This window comes from Calonectris borealis, chromosome 3, assembly GCF_964195595.1.
Source record: "Calonectris borealis chromosome 3, bCalBor7.hap1.2, whole genome shotgun sequence".
NCBI classification, from domain to species: domain Eukaryota; kingdom Metazoa; phylum Chordata; class Aves; order Procellariiformes; family Procellariidae; genus Calonectris; species Calonectris borealis.
In genome coordinates, this window is record NC_134314.1 from 120,355,303 (window position 1) to 120,381,254 (window position 25,952).

Genomic DNA, 25,952 nt, shown 5'->3' on the forward strand with positions numbered 1-25,952 from the left:
TAATCAAACTATTTCATGTTGTAGAAAATGATTATTAAAACCTAAAGTAACAACACTGGTGACATTTTTATTTCATGACTTAAATTATAGTAACAGTTATGTTTTACATTTAATATGATGTATAAAGATAATTGGGTTCTGTTACTAAGCCTAGCCTGCTACGATAAGAATTTATAATTTAAAAAAAGAAAGAAGAAAAAGAAAAAAAATTATTAGAACGGATCATTTAAATTTTGAGAGTATTTTTATAATTTTGATTCATTTCAGTGAAAACAAAAGTTACGGTAAAGTTTCTGAACTACCGGAGCCCTATTATCAGCAGGGTAGACTTCAATGTCCTTGGATATGTTTGACTGTATCTGACTCGAGCATCTTAACACCTTCAGTAGGGAGCCAGGTTTTTAAGCTAAGCATTCCAATCAAACCTGTTCATTCCCAAACTGGTTTTGCACCGTGTCCCAGCTGTTCCCAGTCTCCCTCATGCATTTCTGCACTGGAACGCTAGCTTCATCACCGACAGGGACCTGACCTTGTGATCCTTACCATGGCCTGTGCTTCTATTGCACCTCTCCGATCTCTCCCAGGGCCCTTCTGTGCACGTATCATCCCCCTGACCACGAGGCCGTGTCCTCCCTTCCTTCTTCACCCCACCGTTTGGCTTTGCCCGTGCTTCCCGAATCAGAAAGGGGAGGTTGGGTCCTCGCTGGGTTCCTCCGGTGAGCTGAGTAAATGGAGTTTGATGTTGCTGCACACTGTAACGGAAGATCGGTAACTTCACTTGGCTGTATTTACTCTCGTGACCCATATGAATTCTTCAGAGGCAGAAACTGGGCATGGTATTGCTGGTTTTCATAGTGGCCTGGGACCCTAAATTGCACCTGAAAACCAGAAAGTCTCTTCTGTCTCTCCTTCTCCCTTGGCCTGCTCCCCCTCCTGCCTCATTGCAATGCAACATGATAAAGAATTAATGCTTAAGAGTTGTAAAAAATGAATTTTACATAACTGTAGGGCATTATTTCCTGAGTGCCACTTCTATGAAAGGACCTGGCAGGCCAAGAAATGGCAAGCTGCTTTATCTGCTGCCAAACCCAGTTTCTGCAGATTTCCTACCTGAAAAAACCCCAGTGGTGCCAAGCACTTTCCCGTGGCAAGCAGCACAGAGCCTGATGAGCGAAACTCCGACATGACGCATGGCAAATGCTACTCTGCACAGTCCTCCCAGAGGTAAGTCCCATGCTTCATGTCACTTTGGATTTGGAGAACCTGTTTAAGAAAAACACAACTAGACAGAGAGTTAAGTCGGGTGAAAAATATGAATATTCGTATTTTTCACAAGAATTTAAAAGACTTGTACTCGGTTCCTGTCTACAGCACAGATTAATTCAGGGAGGACCAGATGCTCTACTGGTATAAACCTGCCAATAAGGTGGCTAATTTATGTTGGCTAGTTTATCTGGCCTGCAGCGTTAAATGTGTACGTTGCAGGTAACAAAGTAAAGGCCGATTAATCACTCCATTTAAAATGTCATCAAGTTAAAAGCTACAGAAATGCAAGTGTAAGCATGCAATTAGGACCGCAACCCCAGGCTACCAGCTTTTACCACCTTCTTATGTATCCTTCAGTGGTACTCAGAGTTTAATCAATGACTGCAAACTTAGGCTAGACTAAGAGGCATCTTTTAATAATTTCATCAGTAAAAATACGATGGCTCTTTATAACCTACAGTCTTTAAACCCAGACTTCATGAGAAATTTTCAATAGAAGCTGAGCTGTATGTTGAAATTATTAGCCATTTTCAAGAGGTGCAAACTGCATTTCTGTAAAGACATCCTCAGGCTCTAAATTTCTCCACATTTTATTTTTAAAATATTGGCACTTACAAAAACATTGTGAAAGTCATCTCCAGGCCTTGTACGGTTTTTTTTTCAAAGTGCCTCTGTAATTGGGCTTGTGGGCTTCGCATCAGCAAAGTCCTTAAGCAAAACCTGAACTTCTGTATTTCTATTTCAAGCGAAGCATGTATTTAAGTGCTTTTCTGAACCGGGGCATCGCTCCTACTCATGTAACTGAAGTTGTGCCTCCATTTAAGTCACCAAACCACTTGCCTTATGCCTTTGCTGCCCCTACAGCAATTTTTCGTCAATAGGGATGCCCAAAAAAGGCCAAAAGGCACACTGGAGATGGTGCTGGGCTATTTTTCTGCATGATAACTTGGTCAAGATGCAAAAAACCTCTGGGCAAAGCCTCCTTATTTGTCTTGACCCTTCACTCCTTTAACTAGAAGTGCTTTTCCTCTGAGTATGCTGCTTCGCATCGGAAAGAGATAGAGCAGCCCCCAAAGCCCTGCTGCTAAATGGCTCCTGGCAGTCCTTCGGCTCCACAAGCTGTCCTGTCCCCAGAGCCCGCAGGGTCAGCCCTAAAACCGATGCTCAGCTGCTGCTGTTGGAGGTGATGTTAGAGATGAGGGTCTTTAGAATTGCCCTGAAAATGTGAGGGGCGAAAAAAACACCTGTGTACAGCTTGGCTGGTTACTTCAAGTTTTTGCAGTTGTTGCAGATAAAATGAGGAACAGAAATATGTAAATTAAAAAAAAAAAAAAAAGAAAAAAAAAAGCGGTGCAGTAAATGTGTTGCTCCACGCAATCAGACCCAATTTTTCTAGTTTAATCAGTGATCCTTTAAAAGCTATTGCAGAATTTCCTATTTACTGTTCATGCGACCTATCCCGTATATGAGAATAAGAAATACGTTTGTTCTTGACTGTGATAAAGCTTGAAATTTTATATGCTGCTGGCTCACTGAAGGCCCAAAATTGGAAGAAATTAATTCTTTTTAACTTAGCAAGATTCTTATTTCCACTCCTGTTTTTTTTTTCTCTGTATTTCGTTAGATCCTGGGGGAAAAAAACCCATACATTTGATAAGCTGAAGAGCAAAAATTTGATGGCTTCCAAACCTCATCATGGGAAGTAGAAGACGTTCCTTTGCAGGAAGGTCTTCGTGAGCAATTAAGATCTATGGAGTTGCATAGGTCCCGAGATGCAGTTTAGGGGTTGAAGTCTGGGTATATTGTCTTGGCAGACCTATGAAGTGAATTTTTGATATACTGGATCCTGCCACTTTTTTTTTTTTTTAACGTTGTTTTACTATATTATATATAAGAGAGGGTTTTGTTATAATTGGTTGCAGACCAGAATGCTGTTGTGGATGCACTTTTGTCAAAACAATGACAACGAAGTTGATCAGAAAAGAAACCCAAAACCAAAACAGGTAGGGAAAGTGAGCTGTGACCTGAATATGCTTTTTTGTGGGAAATACGTAAACTTCCATGATGCCATCCTGTCTGCTGCGGTTAAATCAGTAAAAGAGCTTGTCCAACTGGGCAAGAACACCGGATCGCAAAAGATACTGTTCGTTTGCCTTCTCGAGATTGAGTTTTAAAACAGTTTTAAAAGGAGTGGGTGTGTGTGGAAGCCTTAAGGGATCACATTAATGTTTGATAAAATGGAGGCAAGATTTTGGGCTAGAGGCTTTAGACTCGTGTCTCAGCAAAAAATGCTAGCGACAGCATGGGTAGCCCTGTTTCTATGCTTTGTAATTTTATTCTCTTTATAAACACTGACATTTTTCTCCAATGTCATGCTGACAGCTGAAGTGTCAGCTCCCCGTAGCACAGCTTGTGCGCTCACAGAGTGTTTCGGCAGTATTTTTGTTGTTGTTTTTAAGAAATCGGTCTTAGAAAGAGAAATAGATCCAAGAAAAAAGTCTACAGACTTTTTCAAAGTCCTTCTCTGTTTCTTTTGATAGCTTCTTCTATCTTCTCATAACAGTTTTGTCTGAATGGCTTGTTCTCATTCTTCATAAGTTTTTGATTATTTCCTTTCTGTTTTCTTGTTTTACAGACGGTTTAGAAGAATGTGCTGGGAAGAGTTGAAGAAAAAGAAAACCCTTTATTATTTGAAAAGAGGTAGTTATGTCATCATCTTCTGATCTAGCAAAGTGGAACACGAGCTTCTGATCTTTTTACATATTTTGAACTTCTGAGCTTTCAAAGGTCTTGCATGCTACAGCTTTTTGGGGCATTATTGTACTTTTTCATGATCATTCCTGTATTCTTTTCCATTGCAATTAACATTTGACATGAGCCTTTCTTCAAACAGTATGTTTGAGGAGAGGGAGCCTTCTATTTAATAAACCTCCTTGTTTAGGTCCGGAGGTCTTTGTGGGACTCTACCTTTTGTCACCGTCCTTGCCCAGCAGTGTCTTTTCTTCATGTTAGTCTGTTTTAATGTGGCCTTGAGACGGGGGTTGCCTCTGTGGTGATCTGTTTTTCCTTAAGATATGGATCGGCGATCACAGATTAAAACCGGGTTTTAGTCACGTTCTGCAAAAATCAATGTCCTTGCTTTTTGGTATTGTGAATTACATCTAAAATCAGAGTCTCAAAAACGAGGAGGGGAAAAAACCCTAAATTACTGGGAAACCCCTAAAAACTGGGAAATCTCAGTGTGTTTTCAGGACTTCTGCAACATGGTTGTCTTTTATTCCCGAACGTGGATAGCTAGGAGATGCATGAGTTGGAATTTACTCCTTTTCCTGGTGCAAATGAGCATACTAATGAGAGCTTCAAGAATTGTTCTATGGAAACTGAAACCATCTGCGTATCAAATCGCCTGTTGTTCCCATTGAGTTCAACAGGAGCCAAGGTAATGTACTGCTGCTGAAAAAACAAGCCATGGCACATTTCCATCCATAACCACCTCTAATTCTCATCGTTTACAGTTGGACTTGATGATCTTAAAGGTCTTTTCCAACCTAAATAATTCTGTGATTTTAGTAGCTGAGCAGCAGGGGGAAGAGTGCTGGACAATGTAGGGGCAATACAGCCCTCCGAAAGGTCAGCATAAGACTGTGTGAGCAATTAGATAGATATCTCAGTTTTTCCTGTATTCCAATCTGTCCAATTTTGAGCTTGGGAGTGTTCATTAGTGCAGTGTGGATAAACGAAATTGCCGGTTCTGGGAAGCCAGGGCTTCCAGGAGGTATGGCGGACGCCCTTTGTGCTCTGACATGAAAAGGTTGCTCAACAGCATGTGAAAACAGACTCTTGGACAAGCTTCCAAGCTGCTCGAGCGTATTGATTCTGGCACCTGCTTTCATAGGCAGGTGCTCGGGTTTATGTGTCCAGATGAAGTTACCTCTTAACATCTTAATTATATGCCAGACTTTGGCTTTATCTGTTGTGTGAGTAGCACTGGGTGTCATTAGGAAAGGCAATGGAGAATGGATGTATGCCAAAAAAATTGCAAGAAAATTAAAAAAACAAACAAACCCAAGCGCTTGTTGTAAAAACACGTATCACAAATTTCTTAATCTGCGGTAACAATAACATTTGCATAGCATTATCTACTGAATGGAACCAGAATTGCTCAAATGTGAAAGAAATGAGGGCATCCTTCAGCACAGCTCATCTCATATGCGGGAGGATTTCGCTTCCCCCATTCTCTTGTAGTGGTGGAGCAAGGTTTTAGTGTGTCAGTGAGAAATGCTGCGGGCTTCCCAATCCTAACTGGGACTCTGTTAGGGTGTATTGGCAACATGTATTTCATTCAGTGAACTAAATTAGGGGTGACATTTGAAAGTCGTACTGAGTAGTCTGGCCTTTACATGCAGGATGAGATTTTACAGGGCAAGTTTGGCTGCTTTATTAAGACCCATCTGGCGTCCTGCACCTTGCAGGACAAAAGGCATATAATAATATACACTATTATTATAGTGAAGCCTGTTGTAATACCTTTCCAGCAAGAATTTCACAAGGCTGGTAAGTGAGACTGCCTAGATGATATCCTGGAAAATCGGTGAGAACAGGACCTTCTTGGGTTGAGTGATTTATTATCCAGGTAGGAGGGGTTGGGCTGTGGTTATTGAGGCTTCCCAGAGCTCTCTGCTGAAAATTTTGTGGTCAGTATCCCTCTCCTTGGAGATACGCTGAACTTACAACAACTAATCTGTTTTGTGAGCCTGTGATTTGCCTGTACTTTGGCCAATATTCACTGTTCAAGTGGAAACTTTTCTTCCTGTGGTAGGTGCCCATTCAAAACGCAGGAAACTAGTGGTGGCAAGAGGGTAAAGGCAGAAGGGGACCAAGAAAGGTGCTGGTGCCACTTGGGCACCTCAAGAGCTAAGTCTAACACCCCTTCCCCAGGTTAACCTGCCTGATGAAGCTCGGGACTCGCCAATTACTTCCTACGACTTCCCAGAAGTCACGGCGAAGGAGCTGCCCTGTGGTTTCTCTGTGGGTTTCCGATGATGTTCACTTTGCCCAAGTCCTTTTTAAAGTAAATCATGTTACCGTTGCAGTTGTTTTGGAGATTAAATGCACATGTCGTGTTGATCCTTTTTCATTCCCTTGGTGTAATTTGTTTACTGTCCCCTTAGATAATGCCAGGGATGTGGGGGGAAAAAAAAGGCAAGCTGAAGTACCCATTTATTTTTGTAATTTCCTCTCTGTTCCTCCGGCTTTATGATGTTCAAACCCCCCTGTTTTCACCTTCACATAGAAATGCACCTTCAAGGACAGTTTTACACTCTGGTTGGTCTCCAGGTAACCTAAATTTTTCATTCCCTTATTATTAAACCTAAGCTTGTAACTGAAACTGAACTCTCATCCCTTTTTAAATTAACCCCTTGGTGCAAAATGTCAAGGGTTTTCCAACTCTATCAAATGGAAGTCACTGAAGCTGGGAACCTATTGACACCAAGGGGTTAACCCATTAGCCACTATTTAATGTCCTCAGCTTTAATCTACAGAATCACAGCTAGCGCTGTGACTTACTAACCCTGCCACAGAAATGTCCAAGAACTGGTGTTATTAGGTCTTTTATTCGGGGATAGACTTGGGAGAAAACCAAACAACTTCACAGCTGTAAAGGAAAACAAATAAAGGACCTAGGAGTGGAAACCAGCAGTAATTAGAGAGGTTCATCCCATGTTAACAGGCCTTGGGGCAAAAACAACTGTTAATTACAAAAAATTCCTCCAGGTTTCTAATCTCAGTGCAGCTGCGGTGGGATGATGCGTGTGGTACCCGCGGCACCACGGGGGGCTGGAGCAGACTGGGCAGACTGGTCTAGAGTGACTGCCTGCGGGAGGGCTGTTGGGTTTGGCTGAGCCGTCCCGCAAATCTCCCAGCTCCGGGCATGTTTTCCCCCAACAGCCAGTCCAGCTGTGTGACCGCGTGTACATGGGATCACCGGGACGAGCGCGGGTACTGCTCTGGGTAAGGGCACGTGGACGCTCCAGAGGGCCACGCCAGGACAGGAGAGCAGAGGAGGGCTCCAAGGCACCCCCCCGCCCCTGCTCCCAGCGCTGGAGCTGTCGACAGATGGTTTGCAGGTTTGAGAAATCAAAGCCAGGATTTCTGCAGACGCGCGGGGTACCCCGGAGAGCCCCTCCTCGCCAGCTACTAGCTCAGGTAACACAAATAGGCCAGGGAGCAAAAAAACGAGCTTTCCATCTGACTCCATCACCAAATGCTTCTTCCCCGCGGTGCGTGGGGTGGGAGCGAGAGCTGGGCGAGGAGGACCCCAAGGGTGCAGGCAGCCCCGGGACGAGCGCTGCCCACCCCTGCTCCTGGCTCTGCACGGCAATTTGGCTTGTTCCCCCCAGCACTTGGGTACGGACTGGGAACACAGCATCGTTTTCTGGCCACACAAATAACCCAGCAGCTTAAAAAGCAAAATGTGAATGGGAGGTAACAGGGAGCTGGGCAGGGGAGGGTAGGGAATGGGGGAGTGAGTTTGGATTTGCAGAGGATGGTAAATCTTCGGGCGTTCAGGCTTTTGGAGGAGTGGGCTCAAAAAAAGATGTATGTGCATTGTTTCTTCCTTGGGGAAACACTGATTACAAGTAATTCTAAGGTCCATAAGGCTGAAGGCTGGCAGTCTTGCCTTATGTTATTCAAAATATGCTGTCGTCCTCTCACCGTCGCCTGGTTTTTCTTCTACAGAAATGTCTTGACAAGATACTGCAGCAATTTTCCTAACCGATCTGATAGTCCATCTCTACCGCGGAGGCTTTAGAAGGTATTTGCTCAAGGAGAGCGCTTTCCCAGTATCACCAATTCTGTGAAAGTACTAAATTAGGATATTAGTTATTAAATTCGACTACACAAATTACCATTTATATAATTATAAATCTGCCTTTACTGAACAACCATTTTTATGGTGATGATCCTAGTATTTACATAAAAATTGCAGTACACAAGGTAAATTATGTATTCCAACGTGCAATTTTTGCCGAGGATTTACACATGCAGAATAAATTATTTTCTCCTTCTTAAGCAAGAGTAATCATAAGTAATGTGCAGAAACATTCATAACCATGGTCTCACACGAAAGCTACATTTTTTCCCTCCGTAACCTGCTGTAATTACAGTGTACATCAATTCCACCATAGGTAGATACACCAGGTTTTTTTCCCCCTTTTCCTCATACAATTTTAATGACTATCCCTGCTTAGAATACAACATTTTAAATTAAAAAATTAAAAATTTAGAGGTAGATTGTTTCCCCGACAACAGCAACGGCAACATTTAATTCCCCTCTGTGTCATTTGTAAATAAATACATACAGTTGCTGATACTGGTGAGATAATGTGCCTGAGGCTAATTGTGCCATTACAAATATTTTGAGCCTGAGCTTGATAATGCGGGTCGTGGTACTTAAATATGTATGAACTGAACTAATTTAACCTTCTTGCTGCTTACCAGCATATTGGGAAAACCCTTTGTAGCGGGGCTACGTGGACATGGCGAAGCAGCTGAGTTGTGCTGCGTTGGGTGTTGTGGGCTTTGGGTTTTCTGGGCTCCTGGGGGCAGCTGAAGGGAAGAGGCTTGTGTGGGATCATGGAGGGTGCAGAGCAGATCCTGCCGGCTTCCTTCAGCCCCATGGATGTCTTCTCCTGGGGGCTTGGGATGCTGTACTTGTGAGACACCCCAGACCTTTCAGGACATACGGTATGTTCGGAGGAACGCCTGTAAGAGAGCTTTGCCTTAGTAAGCCCTGCCTAAAGATAGCAGGCTTGGTTCTTTGGTTTGTTAACTAGTCTCCAGGACTGGTCCCAGGAGAGGATGAGCGGTGTGTCTGGGTGGGTTTTGCTCAGAACCATGAGTGTGAGCGCCCCGTGATTGTGTTTGGAATCTATGGCTCTGCAGAGCAGCCGCGTGGTCCGTCGTGCTCAGCTCCTGATGGTGCGGCCAGAGACAGAGTCCCCGCAGGGGGTCTGACAAAGGCCAGCCGTGCTTTTGGCACTGCAAGTTAATGAGTCATTAAGATAGAAAAAGATGAGGAGAGAAAATGCCAAACTGCTTGGTCTAATCCCCATGTCTTGCCCTGTGGCTATATGAGAAATCATTGAAGTTTACAAGCTCCCTGTTTGCAAGATATTCTCCCTGCCGTGAACTCAGCTCTCGGTTTTGTCCTACCAAGCATCGAACTCGGCTCTAGTGGAAAAAGTCCTTTTTAAACCCCTCTGTGAGCATTGCTCTTAGGCTCAGGACTGCAGGTTTAGCCTGTAAAGAGCTTTGGCCGGGCTCAGCGATGCTGTGCCTCTCCAAGCAGTGTGCAGCTGGAGGTGAGGAAAGCAGATTCCTCGTCTCTGCTCCTCTGATCTCTGGGTTGAGCCTCGCTGGGAAGGGGAGTATCTCCTGCAGGGCTTTGGCTCGACGTGCTCCCTCGGGCTGGTGGCAAATGAACTCTTGCCACATCGCTGCGGTATCAAGTTTGGCTATGGATAGAGTGAAACGTTCAAGGTACAGGTTCTCTTAGATTTCTTACCTCCACTTGTCATGTTCTTTCACAGCTAGTTAAGCAGGTGCTGAACCAAGTAAAAATTTACCAACGGTGCAGCTAGCGCTAACCCCAACTCCAGCGTTAGGAAATCTTGGAGACCAAATTGTGGTCGCCTCCCTCTTGGCGTGGCGCTGGCTCATCCTCCCTAAGGCTTATGTGTGTCAGCTGAAGGCTGCAACCAGCACAGCGTACGCAAATTTGCTTGGACGCTTTGGTAGCTGGGCAGGTTTGTTGTCCTCATTGCATCGGCAAAATCTTCAGCAGGACTGTCGAGGCTGGCTCAGATCCTCAACCTGCGCCTGCTGCTGGGGCTCGCTTGAAGTCAGCAGCGCTACGATGTTTTATCGAGTCTGAGGCCCTCGCTGTGTGCTGTGGGGAAATATAATCCTTGAAAGCAGCGTATTTTAGGGGATGCAATTTCAGCAGAGCAGAGCGTTGCTCCTGCAGGGCTCTTAGCTGGGAAATGGGCTGCCACAAGTCACCTAATAAAGCTCAGGGCAACATGCCATGATGTACCATGATGGAGGGGAGGAAAAGCAGACATAAAGGGAGAAGAAGTAATGAGAGAGAAAAGGCTTTAGAACCAGACCATCATGGTTCGAGTCACACTAAAAGGATTATTTGGTTGTGAATAACGGGGTCAGCAATTCTATATCTAACTGGAAGAACCACGTGCTGTCCCATTACAGCCAGCTCTACTTAAAGCTTGTTAGATTGAATGTGTTGAAATAATGTTACACATAGTCAGCCTTGGTCCATGCCAGTAATTAATGTGAGTGCAATTAATCTGAGTGGAGATGACACCTTTTGTCAGCAACAGGTAATCCTTCCTAGCAAAGGTAAAGCTGAGCAAGCAGTTGAAAGGGAAATCGTTAGCAACGTTCCTCTGCGATCGCAAAGTTTATCTTCACACCTTGTTACTTCCCTAGACGGATGAGCTAAACGCAGAGAATAACAAAACAAGAAAAAGACCTTCATGAGGTTCTGAAGCCGTTCTTGCTGGTTGAAAGGAAAGCTTTCCTTTGTATACCTTGATATTTCTTAAATGAGATGCTTTGATGGTCCCTGAGGGATTTAGCTCATCTCACAACAAATGTGGAAATTAATGGAAGTACGCAATTTGGAAGACAATCGTATTGTTTGAACAAAGATTGGCTGCAAGTGCTTTTCCTTAGATTTAGCACATTTAGGCATGTTTATACCCATTGCTGCTTTGCTGGAGTCTCTATCAGAAATATGGCCCCATTTGGGTACCGCGCAGGACCCGACGTTAGACTGCTTCCCATGGCCCGGCCAACCAGCGCTGCCTGCGGCTGTCGGGGGACCCCTGCAGAAATGTCAATTAGCAATAAAAGTTCTGCAAACAAGCATTGTGCCATCTCCTTATACTTCCCCTGCTGCTGCTCACAGTCGCACAGTAACGTCCAGAGCTAAAAAATGGATGTCGTGGGCTTCTGCGGCTCCTCCGTTGCTCTAAGTTCAGTGTGGTGTTTTTCTGGACACGCTCTCACGTGGAAGTTGGGATGTCAAATTGAAAACAGAGGATTTAGCCATTGGTATCCTTTCTCAAGGGATTGGAGTGCCTGTTGCTTGCATCTAATTCCTCTTGGGCTAAACATCATTGCTTTCGGTTCCTGTCTGTGCTTTTCTCTCAGGTGGCATTTCTGCAGGTGACTTGGGAATCTCTTAGCTCCTGGGTGTCATCCACACAGCGCAGAGGGGCTCAGCAGGCATTATTTACCACTTCTGTCCTCAGTTCTTTTTTTTTTTTTTTTTTTAACTCCAATCCCCTTGATTTTAAAAAGCAAAGTCCCTATGGCTGAGCAGTGTCTGCCTTTATCTATTCAGGGTGCCGCATAGATTGCTCCATCAGGGGCTGTGTAACTCAGGGAGGTTTTCCCAAGTGGAAATCCTTTCCCTGATTGCCCCGAGGGGAACGAGCTATGGATTTGCCCTACCTGCGTGGGGTGGAAGGAGAAAGCCCAAAAGCCTTCCCAGCACTGCCATCATGCAGGCACAGAGCTGGGTGCGCGATGCACCGCCCGGAAGAAGGACGCAACAGCAGTTACCGCATTGGTGACAGCCTTGCAAGGGAGATGAGAATTAACAGAGCAGTTAAATCAGGGACCGGAGAGCGTGCCTGTGTGCTGCTCTGCAGCACCGCCTGGAAAAGCATGTCTTGGTGTTGAGGGACAGGAGAAGGCCTTGGGCTAAATCTTTCTTCCATTAGGCAAATGCTTAGGTAGCAGATGTCGTGATACTTCCCACGTAGCACCCACAAGGCTGAGATGAGTCTTTAGGTGCCTTTTTCCTACCCGAACACGATGCATCTCCTAACCTAGGGCTACATATCTGATGCACGTCATCCATCTGGCATTGAGTTTGTCAGGCAGCGCAGCGTTTTGGCTGCAAGCTGACAGGGGCTTTTTTGAGCACTGTCAGCAGTCAGGTGCTGTGCAGATCTGAGATATAGCGCTCCTTTGCATGGAGATGCTTCCTCCCGTTTGAAATAGTCTTACGAAGCTGGTGTGCTCCAGAGATGAAGGGTGCTGTGGGCACACCCATGCATTTTACTTGGCTTAACTCATTTGTTCTTTTAATCGTTTGTGAAGTTGGGAGCAACTTCAAAGTGCTGTTTCTCTGCAAGACATGTTCACCCCTATCACTCCAATATGCCCAAAGCCAGTTTCCTGCAGGACTTCACTTTTTTTTTTTTTTTGAATGTATAGTATTTCAAAGTTGCTTTATGATTAGACTAGGATCACTAGCAGTTGAATCTGTCACGATCCAAAGGTGTTTGGGGCATATTTTTCCTAAGCCTGGGTGCAGGCATAAAGGGCTCAGCTGCAGAAGGCCTCCAGGTGCTCCACTGTTCCACATAAAAGAATAATAATGGATGTTTTCATTAATAAAAGTGCAGACCATCGCTTATGCGCTCCTAATCCTGGAGTAATTAAATGGCTGGAGAGAAGGATGATTCATACCAACAGTGGCTACGTTGAAAGAGTTCCTTTTCTGTATGTTTGAGTATGTCTCTAAGAATGAATTTGTTTTGTTACATCTGGTAAATAATTTATTATGCTCTTGTTGAAAAGCTGCTTTCTGAGGAGAAAAAAAAAATCGGTTATCATGGTATACCACACAAACCTAAGGTTGACTAGTGAGCGTTCAAAGGGGATGGTGTGAGGTCCTTCTGGAAGAAGCAGTCCAAGGCGAGAGGGCTCTGCCTGCGAGTGGAGGCGCAGCCTTGTAGCGGTTTCGGTGTTTTGAGTTCCTGCTGCGTGTCTCATGGCGTTGGGCGTTACAAAACATCCCAGCATCGGGAATTCTTCAGTTCTGTGCGAATATCAGCTTTCATCAAAAAAGCTTTTTTTTTTTTTTCTTTACTCCACATGACTAAAGAAAAATGGTCACAAATGTGACCCTGCAGGCTCAAAAACCCAACAAAAAGAACTTAGGTTGACTTAACATTTATCTCATGATTAATATTGGGGCTGACTCGCCAATTTATACTACTTGAAAGGCCGACTTAAATAACCTGTAGCATTTATATACTACCCTTCAGATGTGGATTGAAAAGCCCTTTCAGATGTGAAACTCTGTCCCTTGTGATATACTTGTGATAGATTGTTACTGTGAATTTCGGCTAATTCAGTCTCATTTTTCTATGGTGATTTTTCTTAATTCCGTCTCACTTTTCCGTGAGTGATGGGCTGTACGCGCGCGTTGCTCTTGCTGGGATCTATAGAAGCCTGCAACATCCAGTGATTTCACCACAAAATTATCTGGCTGGGGACTTCACCTGCCCGAAAGTTAATCTGGAGAAGGGCATGTGTACAGAAAAGAACTGACAGCCGAGAGGTGATATTTCAAGAAAACCTAGCAAGGAAATCCCCCAGGAAGACGTGTTTCTGCAGCAAAGCAAAGCAGCTCCACGTCGTCCCCAGATGAATTAGCTCTCAGGTCTTGGAGAATATACCCTCCTCAGGAGCAAAACAGAGTGCCCACCTTTCTTCTTCTAACTTTTAAAAATGATCTTTGCTTGAGTAATGCCAAGCTGCTTCAACGTAAACGTATATAGAGATATAATGTTATTTGCAAGAGAAATTTAGGGAAATGCTGGCAGTAGATGGCAGATGGTGATGTGGGACACAGGGTTGTCCTTGTCTTGGCCATGAACTTTCTCTGTGCCTGGAGGTGAGGGGGGGCTCCGCCGTCAAAGGACGCTCAAAGGATCAGTGACTGCAAAAGCAGTCGGTGTTGATGAAAGCCTCTGCCTTTCTTCAGCTGATGTGTTGGTATGGATTGGCAGCGCCTTCCTTCTACCTCAGAGCATTTTGGATGGAAGTATCCAGAACTCACCTCTTGTCTTGATTGGGCTGGACTAAATCAAATTGCACCCCGCCGCCTTTTTTTTTTCTATCTCCTTCTGTGCAAACTCTAAAGAGAGTCTTCCGTGTTCGCATTTGTGTATGAATAAACACCTATTAGGGGAGGTTGGGGTGGTCACCAAGAGGGCTTGGAAGTGAGCAAACCCAACCTTGCAGCTAATCCCCTGGCCACACTTTCTTAGCGTCTCATCATGTAGCTCTTCTTTCCCCACTTGCTCAGAAATAACAAGCATAATTTTCATAGAAATAATAAAATCATAGACTCGAGTGGGAAAAGACCTTTAAGATCATCAAGTCCAACAGTTAATCTAGCACTGCCAAGCCAACCACTAAACCATGTCCTTAAATGCCACATCTACACATCTTTTAAATACCTCCAGGGATGGTGATTCAACCGCTTCCCTGGGCAGCCTGTTCCAAGGCTTGACAACCCTTTCGGTGAAGAATTTTTTCCTAACGTCCAATCTAAACCTCCCCTGGCGCAACTTGAGGCCATTTCCTCTTGTCCTATCGCTTGTTACTTGGGAGAAGAGACCAACCCCCACCTCACTACAACCTCCCTTCAGGTAGTTGTAGAGCGCGATGAGGTCTCCCCTCAGCCTCGTTTTCTCCAGACTAAACAACCCCAGTTCCCTCAGCCGCCCCTCATAAGAATTGTGCTCCAGGCCCTTCACCAGCTTCGTTGCCCTCCTCTGGACACGCTCCAGCACCTCCATGTCCTTCTTGTAGCGAGGGGCCCAAAACTGAACACAGGATTCGAGGTGCAGCCTCACCAGGGCCGAGTACAGGGGCACGATCACCTCCCTGCTCCTGCTGGCCACACTATTTCTGATACAGGCCAGGATGCCGTTGGCCTTCTTGGCCACACTGCCGGCTCATGTTCAGCTGGCTCTTGACCAACACCCCCAGGTCCTTTTCCTCCAGGCAGCTTTCCAGCCACTCTTCCTCAAGCCTGTAGCATTGCATGGGGTTGTTGTGACCCAAGTGCAGGACCCGGCACTTGGCCTTGTTGAACCTCATACAGTTGGCCTCAGCCCATCGATCCAGCCTGTCCAGGTCCCTCTGCAGAGCCTTCCTACCCTCCAGCAGATCAACGCTCCCGCCCAGCTTGGTGTCATCTGCAAACTTACTGAGGGAGCACTCGATCCCCTCGTCCAGATCATTGATAAAGATATTGAACAGAACTGGCCCCAAAACTGAGCCCTGAGGAACACCGCTCGTGACCGGCCGCCAACTGGATTTAACTCCATTCAACAGCTTTTTGGACCTGGCCATCCAGGCCATTTTTCACCCAGTGAAGAGTACGCCTGTCCAAGCCATCAGCAGCCAGCTTCTCCAGGAGAATGCTGTGGGAAATGTGTCAAAAGCTTTCCTAAAACCTAGGTAGACAACATCCACAGTCTTTACCTCATCCACTAAGTGCGTCATCTCATCAGAGAAGGAGATCAGGTTAGCCCAGCAGGACCTGCCTTTCATAAACCCATGCTGACTGGCGCTTATCACCTGGTTGTCCAGTACGTGCCAGGTGATGGCACTCAAAATGATCTGCCCTGTAACCTTCCCGTAATTTTCCACTGAGAGATAATTTATAGGGCAGACAAGCTCACAGCAGCAGGAAGAGATAAGCAACACACCCCAGAAATCTCACTGCTATATGGTAAATGTAGCACCAATTGCTTGTACGCTGATGTTGGCATCTCTGGCTCTACTGTCAATATTTTTTCTTACTACCATTTAAGAGGAAATTTCCCTCCTGCATAGCCATGAGGTGATGGTGGTTCAGCAGAGCTCCCTTGCCAAAATCTTGTCTTCTTTTGCTTTGCATTACCACCCCCCAACACACACTCGCCTCGTGCACCCCCAACAGCGTAAATGTTTCGGTAATCCCCAAATGCGTGACCTTCTCTCTGCAATATTGACCTTCATTCCACTTCAATGTTTCCCAGCTCCTCAAGGTTTTCTAGTTCTTCCCGTTTAATGCTCTGATGCACCTCTGTATTGATAAAGTCTCTGATTTGCTCTTCATATCTTACTTCCCTATGGATATTATGTCTGTTGAGCAAATCTTGTTGCCTCCACCTGTCCCTCAAGTGTCCCAGATAAAGGCACTGGGGAGGGGATGAGAAAATACGCACTGGGGAGCTGCGGGGGGATTTATGCAGCGATACTCTGAGCATGTGTTTGAGAAGGATGAAGTATGTTTGTCAGGTTTTAGGATTATAATTAGAATCAACCCACCTCAGAGCATATGAAAAAAACAACTGATTTATGAGAACATGCATTTAAAAACCAAAGCACAACACGCGTGCATGTGTGAATGCGTTACGCTCGCAGGGCTCGGTTCGCGTGTGTGCCTGTATGTGTGCTCCGCTATGTAAGTGCAAACCCGTTAATAGCTGTGCTTGCAAAAGGGAGTTGCGTGCAAGGTTTTGCAGGAGCACGAGGCGGTTCCCTTTGCAACCAAATGTGAGTCACGGCTGTAATAGGCTGCGCTCGCTCCCCACACCCACCTGGCAAACAGAGCCCAGGATGTGCTTGGGGGAAGGGGTGAGATTTAATTCATGTGCGAGCATAATTAAAGCAGATTTGAGTCTGCAAAATCAACTTGGGAGAGAGCTCCGATTACCGCCTCTCTGCTCCTCGCTGAACCACCTCCTGGATAAAAGCACGAGGCAGAGATGGCGGGAGCCGTGCAAACCTCCCTTTATCTGCTGGGGTGAAACTTTTGATTTGCCCACACGTCCGAGGTGAACGATATCACTAGCCGAATCAGATTAGAGAAAACAGCGGAGAGAGCGGCACAGCCGTGGGAAAGATGGGAGCAGGAGAGTTTTGAAGGCTGGAGTTCTCCTCCCAGCGAATGAATGGGACCAGATGAAAGGATGAGATCAGTGAGCAGATGAAGCGCAGAAGTTAATAAAATCCTCAGACTTCGGAAGATTTACCTGAACCTATTAAAATGCAGCAGGTTTTCCTCACTGGGACCACGTGAATGAAAGCGTGATTGACAGAGCAGCCAAGCCTTTCGCCTAAAAGCAAAATTAGGAGGGCATGAAAAATAAGCGATGCTGGTGCTTGAAAAGCCCATGCAAATGACTCTGAGGCAAGAACAGGAGAAGGGATCTGTCTGTGCAGGCGGTGTGAATGCCGAATCAGTGCTATTAACGGTGAGGGTGGTAAAAGGCTTTGCTGTCCTGCTAGAAGCATAGCGTCGCGGTCGGTCTCCATCTCATCGCGCTAGCCTTGGCGCTGGGAGGCATGCGGAGAAAGGCGAATGCGTTCCACATAATAGTTCCTAATGATTTGGTCGAAAACGCGACGTAGGTTTATTGAGACGCTCTGAATGCCTTCTTTGCCCTGCGAACACGAGCCAGGATTTTTCACGGCTGTGCTGTCGGCGTTGCTCACCTCCGGGGATGTAACTGTGTCCTTGCTCCGTACAGCAGGACTGTAAATCACGACAGCGGCATTCACGCTGCCAGCATCGGAAACCAATGAGACATTTATATTTTCCCCTATCTTCTTGAATCAGCTAGGCTTTCTTTGGATTGCTTTTTTAAAAAAAATTTCTTAGATCATCTCATTATTGTAGCATGTACGTTTAACTCAAAAATACTGCTTTGGAATTAGTGTCAAGAGAATTAACCACACTTTTGTGAGAAGACCATTAACACGTACAGCGAGGAATCCAGCGTGGGGACTGATAAAGATCAGAAGTCAGAGAGCTCAGGAGGGGAGGCTTAATTAGCCTGTGAGGTTTTTCTTTAAAATTCTTTAAAAATTAGAGATCTTCTCCAGGAATTTATTATGGGCTCCTAAATGATTTTCAATTAGGAGCTTAAGGGTTTGACCCAAATCTTGTCCTTGTTACACCTTAGAGAGATTGCAGCGTTAAGTGCAGGTAAGCCTGGAAGCTGAAGACGAATCTTCCAAGAAGTCGACCCAACTCCAAACCCAACATGGTCAAAATCTCCGCCCTTGCAGAAATATGGAGACTTTGAAGCCAAGTTCTTGGTTTAGGACAGGTACTTCTGAAAGAGGGCTTTGCTCCGCTGTGTAGCTGAGCCTGCTGTGGAAAAACAAGGAAGATAAGACTGCAGGCTGCTTTCCCAAGTTTACGCGTTGAAGGCAATTTAACTGGAGGCTGCAGATGAAAGGCTGAATTTGTTTAGTCGCTATCTCCTGGGAAATTACCAGAGTCTTTGAGGAACGCTGCAAGCCTCTGGGCAGGTGTTTGTTATCCCTCTGGACACTCGGGAAATCGTTTTTTTAGAATTTTAGGTTGTTCCTAAGAACATGAGTAGGAGAAAATCATGTTTGTGAGAACGTAACACTTCCCCGGAGCCTGGGGGTAGCCGAGCTCATGGCTGAAGCATTGAACGCCAACCAGCGGGGTGGAGAACAGGCAAATACCTCGAGCCTCCTGAAACACAGGATATCAGTAGCGTTTTCTTTCTTATGTTGTGTGCATGTGAAGAAATTAATTACGTAACCAAGCTGCACTGCAATTTGATTCAGTCAGATAATGGCCCTGAAATTCAAAGAGGGGACATGAATTTTTGCTTGCTATGAGTCTTCCAGTCCTGTTTCCTTACTATGTTTGGGTTTCCCACTGTGGCACGGACCAGCCAGAGGAACCGCTCGACCTTCGGGCCTTGCCAGGGGCTGACAGAGCAAAGGCTGTCTTAAATATACAACTGGAAGACCTGGAAGTTGCTGGAGGCCGAGTGAGATGAGCAGAAAAGACTATTTGTGCCGGCAGAGGTGTGGGAAGGTGCTTTCAGACCTTTGCCCATCGACCTGTCTCATCCCGAAGTGAAGTTAGTCTGCGATCTCTAGGCTCACCTCGCTCTCCTTCGGGCTCTGATCACGCAGGGTGTTGGAAAGCCTTTTATCACTTGCTCGCTTGCAAATCCAGGTGCAAGCTTTTCTACTTCAAGGCTCCGGCAGCGCAGCATCCTGGGCAGAAACCACCCAAGCACCTTCCCCCTTTCACCTGCCAGTCCTGCTGCCTTCCAACCCACGGCGAAGAGCCTGTGGCACCGGCCCGGCAATGACCCCTGGCTTTTAGTGACCCCTCTCTCGTAGCAAGATGCTTTGTCAGTTACTGCCGCGTTTCGGCTGCTCCGCTCTGTTTTCCACCCTAAGTGGCTTGTTCAGAGTTTGGTTAATTCAGCGTCTGGGTGCAGCGAGCTCCTCGGTTCATTCGCTCCATGCTGAGGAATGTTTATCGCTGGGTAGCATATGCTCAGATTTCCCAAGTATTCTTCTGCAGCAGAGGCTTTACGTACCCTTCCTGGTTTTCTGATTCTCCAAGCGTCTTTCTCAAAATGGCATTTTTAGCTGAGGGAGGCTGCTTTCCTAGGCACTCCTGGTACCTTGCTGATGTTACCACTTTTCCATCACTTTAATAAGTGCTTTCTCATTTTAGCTATTTCTCCAGTTTCTCTCTTTTTCCTGAATCTCTTTGGATAACATCCCTCTTTTTTTCCCCCAAAACTTTATTCTTTCTCTCCTTCAGATGTAAGCTGACAGCAGCTAACCTTGCTTGCCTTGTCTCAAGAAGACATCTGCACTGAGCAGGTTGGGTCACGTCAGCCTTGCATTTATATGAAGAAGGAAAACCCCAGCCAACATGGCAATTAGAGATCAGGGAGCTGATTAATGCCCAATGCAAGAGCTGCACGGAAATGTTTGCACTAAGCACTTACCGTTAATTATTCATCCTGCCCAGGCAGACCTTATCTTCGGCTCGACATCCCAAGGTACAGGGAAGCTGCAGAGTCCCCTGTGGGTGGAGGAGACGGGGAGAGGTGAAGAACGAGGTAGCACCTCATGTTTTACTGTCTCCTACTGCCACGGAGGATCCTGACAGGGTCAAATTGCTGTTTCGCTTCTGCACTCTCGAGGCATTTTGTTGCAGGGAAAGATTTATTAGCTGAGCAAACATTTTACATGGGCCTCCTCTGGCAGCCATAATCACAAGTGGGCTTTGCTGGGATGCTTTTTTTCTCCCCCCTGTTAAGATGCTGGTCCCTGTAAGTATACAGGTATTTACCGAACGTCACGCTGAGGAAAGGCAGCATTCGTGTTGGAGGGGCCAGCAGGAGGAAGCAGGAATGGTGGATGGGGACCTCAATACAAACAAAATATATTTTATTTGTATTCTACTGGTCTAACCCTGAAAAAAGAGAGGCCAGTGGTGTCTGTTGTTGTTTTGCCCCGTGTATTTTGTGCCTTTTCTCCTGTTCACAGAGTTGGCCACTGTCTATGTGCTGACCAGAAGTGCTTTACTATATAAAAGCCTGCGGCTGACAGCCCTATCTTTGCATCATATATGAATATGAGATATATAGTCACTGCTTCACCTTGGCTTCAGGTACCTTCTTATGCAACTCTGGCCTGTTCCCCACGTGCCTGTTGTGCACATTTGCTTCCAGATCCCGCGGTTATGTGAAAGAGTGCTGCACCAAGCTGATGAAGGCTACGAAAGCGTGAAGTGGCGTCCGGTGGAGAGTCAGCAAAAGGGGAGCAGATCCTGGGAGTGGTGAAGGAGCCCGCCTCCAGCTCCCTTGCATCAACGGCACCTCTCAGCTCTTTGGAAATCCCGGTTGGTCTCTGGTACAGATTCCCTCTGGATGTGCCCCAGGCTGATGGTACCTCACAACTTTTTTAGGTGTTACGTTTTTTTAACCATCTTTATTAATAACTTTGACCTTATCTCCTGGCCTGCTCTGTAAAAGTTTTTAAAAAAAAAAGTTTAAAAAAGCCTAACCCATTTAATGGATGAGATGGAAACTTCATTGACTGATTTACCCAAGAGAGATGTGTGAAGCTCATCACACCTAAATTAAATTGTATCTTGAGCACCTTTCCTTTGAGTGCTGTCATTTTCCTCCAAGAGGCTTTATAAATTGCTTTTTCATTTTATTTGATGTGGCAAAAAGCCAGGACTGGAATCTATCGTTCTCCAAATCCTGAGCAGTGGTGATGGGTCAAAGCAATCTAACATGAAGGTTATTATCGCTGAGCCTCTGGGTTAGCACTGTTGAAGAAAATAATGTATTTGCCTGAATTAACACCTAAGTGCATCCTGACACAGAAACTGTTCTCTCAAGACTTTTTTTGATTCAGGAACTCCTGTGAACTTCATTGATTATCTCAGCCCTTGATTTCCCATGAGTGACACAGAAGGCAAATTAAGTTTATGGCAGAAAGTCTTCTAAAGATTGTGTAAATCTTTATACTAATTCTGTTAATAAAATAGGTGGGATAAGCTGAAGTGCTGTGTACTGGGTGAGAGTGGACTGCGTAGTCAAACCATACAGGGGATGAATTTTGACTCACTTATGAAAAAATGAACACTAACATCAGAATTTGCTTTTTTCCCAGCCCAAGTACGTTGAAAAAAGATGCTGGTCCATCATTTCGGTAGCGACCAGAACTCTTGCACCACAGGCTGCAGGTCAAGCGAGTCAGTAGGGCCACCCTCCAGATCTGCTACCCCACCAGCCTGGAGATTTCCCACTGCCAAAGGTTTGCAAGGCATCTTACTGCGGGCGATGGGCACGTTAATGCTTACCTTAGTGCCCTTTAGTTTTACCTATCTGAGGTGTACATCAGCCAACGCGTACAGTGTATATCCTCCTTGCAGAGCCTCTTTGTGCGTGACAACAGCTGCATGAGCTGAAGTGACCCAGCGATGGGTGGTTACCCTTCTTGTGTTCCTGCTGCACCCCAAACTGCTCTTCTCTGTCTTCCCAAGCCTGATACGGGACAGAGCACAGAGGCTGTGAGGCTGTGTGGCGGTGCCAACGCTGTGAAAGAGGAAAAAGAGGAAGGAGATGAAACCATTGTTTAGTTCTGCTCCCAGCTGGTTGCCTTCCTGCCCCCAGGCGCGCACACACGCACCTGCATTTGCGTGACATGGGTATCCCGGGACAGGCAATGAGATGCACTCAATACGCAATCAGGTCTCACTCAATGAGTGGGTGATTAGTAACTGCATTTGTGCTAGTGCAAACTGAGGAGGAAATCAAGCCGTTGTCTTTAAATGCAAAAAAGCTTTGACTAGTTGGCTAGGATTTTCGTTTCTTTTGTAATATGTATATTTTTATACATATGTATTCACATATATACCTACGTATGACTCCTGTATGAATCTGACATACTCAGGAAGTTGGAATCTTAACGTTTGAGCTGAAAGAGGTGAGAGTAATGCAAGTGCAAATGCTTTCTGATGTCTGAGTATTTTTACTAATAGTACTTTGCGGTTAAAACGTGGTTTATGTCCTTTCATGCACTGAAAATGCTACTGGTCTCCACAACAGCTGTGAAGTCGGTGAGCGTTATTGCCCTATTGTCGTCTAAAACTAATGGATTTCTCCTGGCTTTTTTTATAGCTTTCTATGTTGGCAAGAAATGAACAAGATATGTTATATAGCGATCAGATCCAAAGGCCATTAGAAACAGTGAAAAGATGACCACTGACTGCTGAGCCTTGGATCAGACCCAAATATTTTCTTGGAGACAATTTGTGTGGCAGTTCAATCCCATTTACGTTACGTTCCTTTCTGGTTTATGGTTCTTTTTGGGTTTGATTCAGTAAAGGACCTGATAAGGATCAGAGTTGAGCTAAGGCTGCTCATCCCTCTCGTATCCCAGCTCCTGGCCAAGGGTTTGCTTCTCGCAGGACGAGGGTTTTGCTAAAGCCGGGAAGCTACGCTGGCTGTGTGCCGCTTCTCCCTTATGGATCCTTCCTGGTCTCGGTGGAGGTCCCATCCTGCTCCAGCTCTTGGCTCATCAAAGGTATTATCTATCCTCACGGCTTTGCAACACCTTACGAACGTTAGCAGAGCATAAATCTATGCAAGTTGTCTCCTACGATGTTAACAGCGCGGATGTGCCATTCATTTTCAGGCCATCGCTGGCCGCCTGCCACTGGGTTTTATGATTTACATGAGGTTGATGGACAACCTGCAAGTTCTCTGGCCAGTTTTGAAGCACCACTTTGAATTTTGGGGCTTGCTTTCCTTTCAGATTTTTCCTGCCCCTCTCCCGGCAAGCTTTTCCAAGGCTGGCTGCAGAATGGAAGGAGCGGGGGGAGATTTTCTTCTGTGTCTCTCTTAATTTTTAATTAATCAGTGAGGTTTCTTTCTGACTTGGGTTCTTTCTAGCTTCAGTGCCGCTGTCTCATTAATTGCAGCCAGTTAGCACAGTGGAGATGCAGCCAAGCGTCAGCTGGTGTGTGCTTTTTGTCCCTTTTGTCGGCATAATTAGAGAGTATTCACCAACCATCACGTTGCTCAAACATACTCTTTTGTGTTGTTTCCTCTGTTGGGTAGCTGTATCTCATGGCCCTTTGGCTGAACTTTGGCTTCTGCGGTGGGGAAAGGCGGCTGGGATATAAAACATGGCTTGGGATATAAAAGTGTTGCTGGGAAGGATTTGCAGGCTGATGACAGCGTGTTTCCTTGGCAATCCAGGACCCGCTCCCCGTGCGCAGCACTCAGCTTCGTGATGGCAAGGCGAGCACGTTGCCCTGACGCAGTGAGCGGGGTTGGGGCATTTGGGGTATATTATTAGTGCCCAGGGTGGCCTTCTCTGGCCACTGCAAGGTATGTGGGGGACCTCCTGAGGGTTAGGAGGTGCAGAAGAGCCTCCGTGGGGCTGAGCGCTTGCCTCGCTGGAGAAACCCCAAAGCCTGGTTGTGGCTGGGCAGCGGCTTCTCCCTTCGGCTTCATTGAGTAACGGCCTGGCAGTGGCCAGGAGGGAGGGATCGGACGGGAGCCTTTGCACGAGAGCATGAGGCTCCCGGTTCTGGTGAATATTTTTCGTGATGTTTCCCGAAGTCTCAAAACCAAACGGCTTGTTTCTGGTTGTATGAAGCGTCTCACTCAAATCAATTGGGCAGGAAAATTAAATGCGGATGGGGTTTCTTGGGTAGCCTGTGACCTACAAAAATGCCACTACTTTATCCCTGGGGATTCAGCCTCGTTTATTCTCGCAATCTTGTATATAAGACAGGAGCAACCCCTGCCCGCTACAAACCAAAACTGAGGTAAGGGAAAACTCAAACCACCCGAGCTCTTCCCTCCTCCAGCACCAGACCACTGGGCACCGGGGTTGGCCCGCATCCCTCTGCCCCGCCGGGGCGTCTGCTCGACACTCCAAACTGTACTTCTGGTGTGGGGTCCTATTTTTTTTTTTTTTCTCCTTTTTTCCCCTAATTTGGAAGCGGAGCCTCATGCAAGGGATGTTAAGTTACAGTTCATCTCCACTATGCATTTCTCTCTCTGTCTTCTCTCTGCGATCAAAGGGAGCAGATGGAAAACTTTGCAAAGAGAACAGACATCTCTGCTCCCCGCTGCAAATCAGGAGGGGGCTCAGGTGTTATCTCTCATAGTTCGTGCTGCAGTTAACTGGATTTGTCCAGGGGATTTAGGAAGAAAAGATGCCATTGCCAGGCATCTGCGTACGGGTAATTTGTCTTGATATGTTTTTGGTGTTACTGATGAGAGGAGGGAGACGAATGCTTAATTAGGGAATTAACTGTCTTTTAAAAGATTAAGTTTTCTTTGAACTCATTTATCAAAAAGAGAAAAAAATTGTGCTGCAGACTGTTTGACAGAAATCTCTTCTCTCATTATGAATGAAAGGCTGAACAGTTAGAATAAAACAAGAGTGTAATTACTGGATAAACCTAGGACTGGGCTTGCCCTGTAGAAGTACTGCTTTCCCTCGCCGTGTCAGTCTCGTGTGCTGGTTGTATTTTCTTCTCTTCCCAGAGCTACTCTATCCAGCCCCTCGGGACAGGGGGGCACGTGCAAGTAACCCCGATTCTGCCCTCATCACATCACGCGGCGCTTGGCTTTGCTTCTGGAGTCCTTCTCTGTTATCCAATACCTGTTAGCTGGAGTGATGCGGATTATAATTTTATGGCACCCGGGCACTTTTGGGGGAAAATGAGAGCCCGAGGTTGCTGCCCAGCGTATGCAGCAGCGGAAGATAGTTGCAGGTATCTCAGGGTGACATGGAAACCGTTTGTCTGATGCAGTGCTACTTCTCACAGTCATACCCTAAGTTACACCTCAAATCTTTAAGTTAATCAAAGGTTAATTCGTCCCTCTTCCATTAATGAGGATGAATCCCGTTTGGTACGTGAGACGGGAATAACCTTTTTCCCCTGGGATGCGCACCAGGACAGACGTGTGTGCACACACCCGATACTCCTGCGTGCATCCCTCTGGCTGAGACTTAGTATGCAGAGTGGTTAAAAAGTTCACCTTTTATGAGCAGAAAGTAGCATCGTACAAAATGTGACAATATTTTTTCCCCTCTATGACCTAAAACCAGATATCAGTGGTTTTTCTCCTACATTCCTGCCTGGCACTTCATCGAGATTCTCTAATTCAAATTGACAGGTGCTTGTACAGCGGGCTGAAATGCCAAACAACAAGCTACATTTTACATCTTTATTGCAGTGGAATATGAATTATTTCAAATTTATTGTGGGAACGGCAGGGAGTTAGACAATGTGGACCACCTTTTTTGTTGTTTCTGCTGCACTTCATCTGCCCCTCACGAACCTCAAAGAGCGCCCAGCTATTAGTGGTTTCCATTTGCAGCAAAGCAACATCTCTGATGCTTCTCTAATATTTGCCAGCGTTTGGCTGGAGAGGGGGAATGATTTTTGATTCTGAAATGCCACA

At 45.9% G+C, this 25,952-nt stretch overlaps 1 long non-coding RNA gene across 1 annotated transcript; it reads left to right on the forward strand.

The window, feature by feature from the left end:
* Positions 1-20,664: 20,664 nt before the first annotated feature.
* On the forward strand, positions 20,665-22,310 carry LOC142081471 (uncharacterized). The gene is made up of 3 exons (XR_012673341.1): positions 20,665-20,897; positions 21,634-21,777; positions 21,896-22,310. It is a non-coding gene; the product is annotated as an uncharacterized LOC142081471 (long non-coding RNA).
* Positions 22,311-25,952: the final 3,642 nt, after the last annotated feature.